The 8,275-nt window shown below is 35.0% G+C and overlaps 1 pseudogene; it reads right to left on the bottom strand.

Moving 5' to 3' along the window:
• Window positions 1-232: 232 nt before the first annotated feature.
• On the bottom strand, window positions 233-7,289 carry LOC129667965 (vomeronasal type-2 receptor 26-like; annotated as a pseudogene).
• Between the last annotated feature and the right edge of the window lie 986 nt (window positions 7,290-8,275).

Raw genomic sequence — 8,275 nt, 5'->3', positions numbered from 1 at the left:
AGATAAAAACAGAGTTGACAGCAACTGAAGAAGATAACCACAGTTTACTGTGGACTTATGAAGCACATGTGGTCATGTGCATGAACACCCACACACAAGCTCACAGTCACAATAGAGCTAAGAATTAAAATTTCACAATTATTTTAGAAGTTCAAAGAATCATTACGCAATCATTTTTTATAATTCTTTACAAATAATTCCCTTCATATTAAATACTGAAAACTTTCCAGACCTGTTTGTAGTTGCTTGGCCATTGAATCAGAACTTCATTGATGAAAAAGCCTTGATCTTGTGCACTCTTGAAGACAAACTCTCCCACTTTAAGTATTAATGCATTTCGAAAACTATATGCAATAAAGTTTTGTATTTCATACGTTTCCCTAATATTATTGTTCTCATCAAAGCTTATTTCATCTCCAGCAGCATTTATAAATTTAATTTTCCTCAGAAATGGATGCAGCTGAAGAGAGACATCATAGGATATGAGTGGCCCACACATATTACTGGCTGACTTTAAAGATAATTTCATTTTCCCTCTCTCTAACATGGCTTTCTATTTGAAAGTGCTTAGTGTGTTTGTCTTCCCAGTTGTTTAGTGAGATTAAAATTATTACCCATAGAAATAATGCAAGAGCTACTGAACACAAGTTGAAATATTGTCTATGAGATGCAAGATAATATAGTGTGTAGCATGTCCTTAGTTGAAAAAGGTCCTGTGTCTTTCTCCAGGATCAGAAAATAATATTTCCATTTAGAAGATGTAGATTTGAAGAGAATCCAAAATGGTGACACCCAGTGTACATGGTTACTAAGGATTCGATTGTAGTGACTTCACAGCAACTGAGAGGTCATGCTGTGGACTTAAATATGCCAGTGTCTATGCTTCACAACTGTACAGAAGATACTAGAAGAAAAACCTCAACCAAAGGAAGTAAACAACACCCAGAGAAACACAGAAAATAAATAACACTGCTGCTGCAAAACCAAAAGAACAGAAACACAAAAACCTGCTGCAATCTTAAAAATCAAAATAACAGGCACTAGCAATCATTAATCATTAGTATCACTCAACATCTATGGACACAGTTCCTCAATGAAAAAAAAAAACAGAGACTAACACAGTGGATGCATAAACAGGACTTATCAATCTGCTGCATACAAAACAATCTTAAAAACAAAGGAGGACATTATCTCAGAGTGAAGGGTTGAAAATAGGTTTTTCAAGGAAACTGACCCAAGATGCAAGTTGAAAGAAGCCATCCTAATATCTAATAAAATAATCTTTTAACTGAATTTATTCAAAACAGATATAAGAGGACACATATCATAGATATGTGGATACATATGATAGAAAAAATCCACGAAAATGATGTCTCAATTTTGAATATTTTGCTCCAAATACAAGGGCACCTACATTTGTAAAAGTAACATTACTGAAGCTTAAATTATACACTAATACAGCCACAGTAATAGAGGGAGTCTTCAAAACCCCACACTCACCAAAGGACAGGTCATGAAGACAGAAAATAGAGACACAAACTAACATATGCACAGATCAAATAGATTTAACAGACATCTACAGAATTTTCACCCAGACAAAAAGAATATACCTTCTTTTCAGCAACTTACACAAGCTTCTCCAAAATTGCCCATTGAATTGGACAGAGAGTGAGCCTCAAAAAGTACAATAAAGTTGAAATAACCTTTTTATCTTATTAGACCACCATGGATTAAAGCTAGATATCAATAACAATGGAAACAAAAGAAAACCTAAAAATAAAAAAAAACAAAAAAACTCATGGAAACTGAACAACTCAGTGACCACTGAATCAGGGAAGAAATAAATTAAAGAATTTCAAGAATTCAATGAAAATGAAGGGACAACATGCCTAAACTTCTAGGACACAATGAAAGCAGTGCTAAGGAGAAGTTTCATAACATTAAGTGCCTTCCTAAAAGGAATTCAGAAATTCTCATAGTAGCAACTTAAAAACACCTGTAAAATCTCTAGAACATACAGAAGTAAACACACCCAAGATGAGTTGACAGCAGGAAATAATCAAACTCATGGATGAAATCAGTATCATAGTAAAAACCAAGAGCTGTTTCTTTTGAGAATTTCAACAAGATAGACATACCTCTAGACAAACAAAAGTCAGAGAGACTGTATCCAAATAAACAAAATCAGAAATGAAAGGAGGTAATAACTCCAAAGAATCATTAGATATTTTTTCAAAAGACCGAATTCCACAAGTTTCAAAAATCTAGAGGAAATGGAAATTTTTCCTGATAGGTTTCACTTACCAAAGTTAAATCAAGATCAGGTAAGCAGGTTAAAGAGTCCTATAACCCCTAAGAAAATAGAAGCAGTCATCAGAAGTGGTAAACAACAACAACAACAAAAAATCCTAGAACCCGATGGTTTTAGCATGGAATTCTACCAGACTTTCAAAGAGGAGCTCACACCAATACTTCAAAAACTATTGTAGAAAATGAAACAGAAGGAACATTGCCAAACTCAGTCCTATGAATCCACAGTCACATTGGTACCCAAACCACACAAGGACCCAACAAAGAAAGAAAAGTTAAAACCCATTTCCTTTATGGACTTTAATGCAAAAATACTCAGTAATATACTGGTAAAACCAGTCCAAGACCACATCAAATACATCATCCACTATGATCAAGTAAGCATCATTGCAGGGATGCAGGGATGGTTCAACATATTTAAATCCATCACTGTAATTCACTGAAAGAAAAAAATTAAATAAACATGTTAATCTCATTAGATGCAAAAAAGCCTTTGATAAAATTGTGCACCACTTCATGATAAAAGCCCTGTAAAGATCAGGGATACAAGGCACTGCATAAACATAATAATGGTAATATACAATAATCCAATAACTAAAACCAAATTAAATGGGGAGAAACTCAATGCAATCACACTAAAGTCACGGAAAAATACAAAGCCCACTCTCTTCATATCTTTTCAGTGTAGTACTTTAAGTTCTAGCTAGAGCAATAAGACAACTACAAAATATAGGGGTCCAATTGGAAAGGAAGAAGTCAAAATATCCCTATTCACAGATGATACACTAGTATATATAAGTGACCCAAAACATTTTACCAGAGGTGTTCTACAGTAGGCAAACCCCTACACCCCTTCAGTAAATTGGTTGTTATAAAATTAACTTATAAAATCAGTAGTCCACTTGACTATAAATGATAAATGGGCTTATAAAAATTAGGAAAACAGCATACATCACAATAACCAGAAATAATATAATATATCTTGGTGTAACTACCCAAGCAAGAGAAAGACCTCTATGACAAGAACTACACATCTCTGAAAAAAGAAACTGAAAAAGACATCAGAAGATGAAAATATCAGCCATGCTCATGGATCGGTCAAATTAACATAGTAAAAATGACAATCCTACTAAAAGCAATCTACAGATTCAATGCAATTACTATCAAAATACGAACACAATTCTTCACAGACCTTGAAAGAACAATTCTAAACTTCATATAGAACACACATACACAGACACACACACACACACACACACAAAACCAAATAGCTAAAACTTTTTGTATAATAAAAGAACTTCTGGAGGTATCTCCACCCCTGACTTCAAGTTGTACTACAGAGCAATAGTAATAAAATCTTATGGGACAAAATGAAAGCAGTGCTAAGAGGAAGTTCATATCAAAAAGTGCCACCAGAAAGAAGTTTGAGACATCTCACAGAAGTAACTTAATGACACACCTAAAATCCCTTGGGGGAAAAAAAAACAAGCAGACACACAAGAGGAGTAGACAATTAGAAATAATCAAACTCAGAGCTGTAATCAATGAATTAGAAACAAAGAAAACAATTCAAATAATCAATGAGACCCAGAGCTGGTTCTTTGAGAAAATCAACAAGATAGACAAACCCTTAGGCAAACTAAATAAAAGGCAGAGAGGAATTATCCAAATTAGCAAAATCAGAAACGATAAAGGGGACATAACCACAGATACTGAGAAAATCCAAACAATCATACAAAAGCCTGTATGCCACATAATTTGAAAATCTAAATGAAATGGACAATTTTCTTGATAGATTCCATTTACCAAAATTAAATCAAGATTGGGCAAATAGATTAAACAGTCCTATATGCCCCAAGGAAAAAGAAGCAAATGTCAAAAGTATCCCTTAAAAAAGCCCAGGGCCAGAGGGCTTCAGTGCAGAATTTTACAGACCTTAAAAAAAGCTAACTCAAATTCTCTTCAAACTATTCCACAAAACAGAAGAAGAATAAACATTACCAAACTAATTCTATGAGGCCACAGTCACCTTGATACCTAAACCTCACAAAGACCCCCAAAAAACAAAAAAGACTTTAGACCTATCTCTCTTATGAACATTGATGGAAAAATACATAAAAGATACATAAAAGATATCATAAAAAATACATAAAAAATACATAAAAAATACATAAAAAATACATAAAAGATATCATCCACCATGACCACGTAGGCTTCATCCTAGGCATGCAGGTTCAATATACAGAAATCCCTCATTGTAATCAATCATATAAACAAACTGAAGGAGAAAAAAAACACATGATCATCTCCTTAGATGCCAAAAAAAATCTGACAAAATCCAGTACCCATTCATGTTTAACTAAGTCTTGGAGGCATCAGGGATACAAGTCACATCCCTAAACATAGTAAAGACAATATACAGCAAGCCTATAGCCAACATGGAACTAAATGGAGAAAAACTTAAACCCTTTTCCATTTTAACTTATACTTTTAATTATAAGATGAAAATGTTGTATTGGCTTGACCCCAGTAAATTACTTACTAATAAGATTCTAAGATTCTTACTTACTAGTAAGATTCTAAGCTTCCCCTGCTTATGAGTGAGGCTTATCTGCCATGGTAGAAGCCAGTCTGTGTTTCTGTCTTCTTGAGATCCCATTTCAGTTTTGCTCAATAGCATTTTATGTAGAGCATGGGCCACTGCATACACTGCATTCCATATGGAATAGCTTGGCTCAGAAATAGTCATTATATCATTTATTTTATCAGTAGTCTTTAGGGAAATATTCACTGGACAAGGTTTATGATTTCCACATCCTGAAGCAGGAGGTGAACAATTAAAATTGTCAATCCAGAACTTAGAGAAGTAAACATCTCCTGGGTAATGGGAGGGTGTAAGGGCCTCAAGAAAGTGCTTGAAGCCAGGGATAGTTCTCTTTTTTAAAAATGATAAGCTTCCACTGAATAGGTTTATCAAAACATGTTTTTCATTTAGTATAGACTCTAAGTATGTTGAGTGTGGCTTTGCAAAGATCCACACTCTCTGGTGACAAAGAAAGGCATGTTTACACAGAAGAACAGCAAGTCATCTATATCACCATAGAATAAATTCACATTTACTCGTGTATGTTGTTTCAAGTTCAGCAAACCATAATCATATTTTGCATTTTCATTCCAATTATCTGGGAGTTTTTCTGTAAAAGCCACACAGATATCTTCTGACACCATCTTTACTTTCAGGTCAGAGAGAAACTTCCTTCCTCTCTGATCATCAGAAACAATGAGCCCCACCCACTTCCAGCCAAAGTGGAGTAATAAAGAGATTAGCCCTTGGGCTAGACCTCTGTCTTTAGTAGACATCTGATAAAGGGATGAGGATGTATCTTTGTCACTAAGCACGGAATCAAATGGTCCATATGTGACCTGAGGAAGCAAAGAAAAAAGTGATTCTGAGTTTCAGGTATTTGGAATCATCAACCTGAGTGAGGAAGTGACTTTATTATTCAAATATAAAGGTTAAAGGACTGAATACTGTTAAGGAGAATGTCTTCTGTGAGATTAGCTTGTCCCTAAATTATGTGGTGGAATACAGTCTTTTACAAATACCATAGGCTCCAAAGTTACTAAGGTGTCTGCAGCAGCCAAGAAGTAAACAATAAGCTGTTCAGTAGCTTTGAATGGCACGATAGAGCTCTCCTGTTGCCTTAACAATGCAAAACAGTATCTGATGTAGAGAAAACTGCAGAAAGCATTAACATTAATCACATAACACCATATTCAGAGAACCTTCACCTTTATGAAAGCAAATACAGAAAGAGACTAACAAAGTTTCAGAGATTCAGCTTCCTAAGTTAAAATGGTGCAAGTTGTGATGACCTGGGGCCTCACTGCCAGGGTTTCTGGTATCATCCCTCTAGATAGATTTGATAGAGACAAAACTCAGACAGATGTAAATTATTGTCTTTTATTTTTTATTAACTTAGCTTAAAATACATTGATGAATTGTTTAACTGTGTGATAACAATGAGAGTTACCATGTGGGTTTTTTAATCTTGATTATTGCTGATTCTTGTTGTCACCAAGTATTTTCTGTTTGTAGTAATGCCTGATGACAGATGCATTTCTTCAGTGTAGCCTGGCAAGAGTCAACTGTGATGATACAGCTAAGTGGTTGGTCTCCATGGCTGCTATTCTAAGATCTTTCCTGAATGAGGTTATTAATTCCTTGAAAGATTTTCATCGGTGATGGCATTAAACATTTTTCCAAACTTAGTTACATGTCCTCGACTTTCTTTTTCCATATGTCCAGTATTGACAACCATAGGAATTTTGAGATGTTTATATGCTATATTGGGTAGTTAGGAATCTTTGCTGTAGAATTTGACTTATGATCAAATGCAGACTGAATATCTACAGTACATACTCCTTTGTTTGAAGATAGAATCATGGAAACTACTAAGTTATCTGCTTAGAAATTCCCAGAATTTGCTGTCCATGGTTTTCACCACACTCTATCATCTGTTAACTATTGCTATATCAAAATAATTCATTCACTACTATTTGAAATCGCCTGCACTAAACATAACCCATTTTTCTGTTTTCTTTTGTTTGTTCTGTTATTGTTCTTTTGTTGGTTTGTTTCAGTCAGGTCTAAGATGTGATTGTGCTTAAAATGTTTCTAACTTACTTGTGGGACATTGTAGAGCTCTGAAAGTGTTGCAATTGCAGCAGAAAATTCTGGCTTTTTTCCCGAAATGATTCCTAGAGCTTTGTGTTGAGAGTTGCACTTGTAGTTAGGGATATACTCACTTCTTCCAGACAGCCACATCAGAGGGCCCTCCAAGGTAATTTTGTTAGAATTAAAGGCATTGTAGATGTTGGAACCCAAGGTCATATTGGGAAGCAGGTTTGAGTCCTTATTGATCTCTTCAATGGCAAAGTATAAGGTCAGCAAATATTGATATTTTTTCCATTTCAGTCTAAACCAGAACAACAGAAGGATGGGTATTGTCAGTACATTTTTCTCAAAAATTCTTTATCAAATACAGGAATCTTGAGGTCCTAGCCTTTTACTTTTCCTGTTACATGTAAATCTTGTGTGAATAAGCCCCTGATAACTCAGGAACATCATGGAATGGCTCCTAAACTCTCAGAAGTTTAACTGTTTGTAATATTTTTTGGTGTACATTGTGTGCGCAAAATATCACATTTTTGTGTCTTATGAGTACTGAATACATAGGTGCTTATGATGTTTCAGCTCTTGGAAGCCCTGGGTTATAGAAGAGTCACTAAGGTGTTCACTAGGAATATAAGTAAGAGCTTCATAACTTTTCTTTTCTAATGATTCAATTTCATACTCACTTATGGAAATTCTAACAAGTTTATGTGCATTCCTAGTGTTAAATTGTCTCTTTGTGGTATAGACAATTGCCCAGGCATCTATCTATAGATAGACCCCTTCGAATAAAAGCTAGTATCAGTTCTCAGTGCCCACAGGGTGGCCTTGGAAACATGTTTAATTCCAGTTTATAAGATCCTTTCTGGCATCTTTGGGCACCAAGGACACCTGTGGTATTCACACATCTATAAGAAGGTGAGCTCTCGAATAAATGAAATAAGAATAAATAAGCATGTGCAAAATAGTGTTCTTGGGTTTGAAAAATGACTGATATGTTATGACTAGTTGCTGCTCTTGTGGAGGACCCTGATTCAAGTCACAGTAGCCAGTTTTAGGTTCCAATAGTGTGTATCACCAGTTCTAGAGGATCCATGTCCTCCACTGGCCTCTGAAGGGACCCTGCACACAAGCGGGACACACAAAACATGTCGGAAAAACACTCATAAACATAACATAAAAATTAATAAATCTTTACAAAAACTCAAAAAGTAGTAAAAAAGGAGTAAAGGAAAGGTGTTTCTCTAAGCTTGCAAATGAAATGAATGAGTAGAGTTTCCTAGGTAAGGC

This window comes from Psammomys obesus, unplaced genomic scaffold (assembly GCF_907164565.1).
Source record: "Psammomys obesus unplaced genomic scaffold, mPsaObe1.curated_primary_1811, whole genome shotgun sequence".
NCBI lineage: Eukaryota > Metazoa > Chordata > Mammalia > Rodentia > Muridae > Psammomys > Psammomys obesus.
This window is presented reverse-complemented; position numbering and strand designations above follow the sequence as displayed.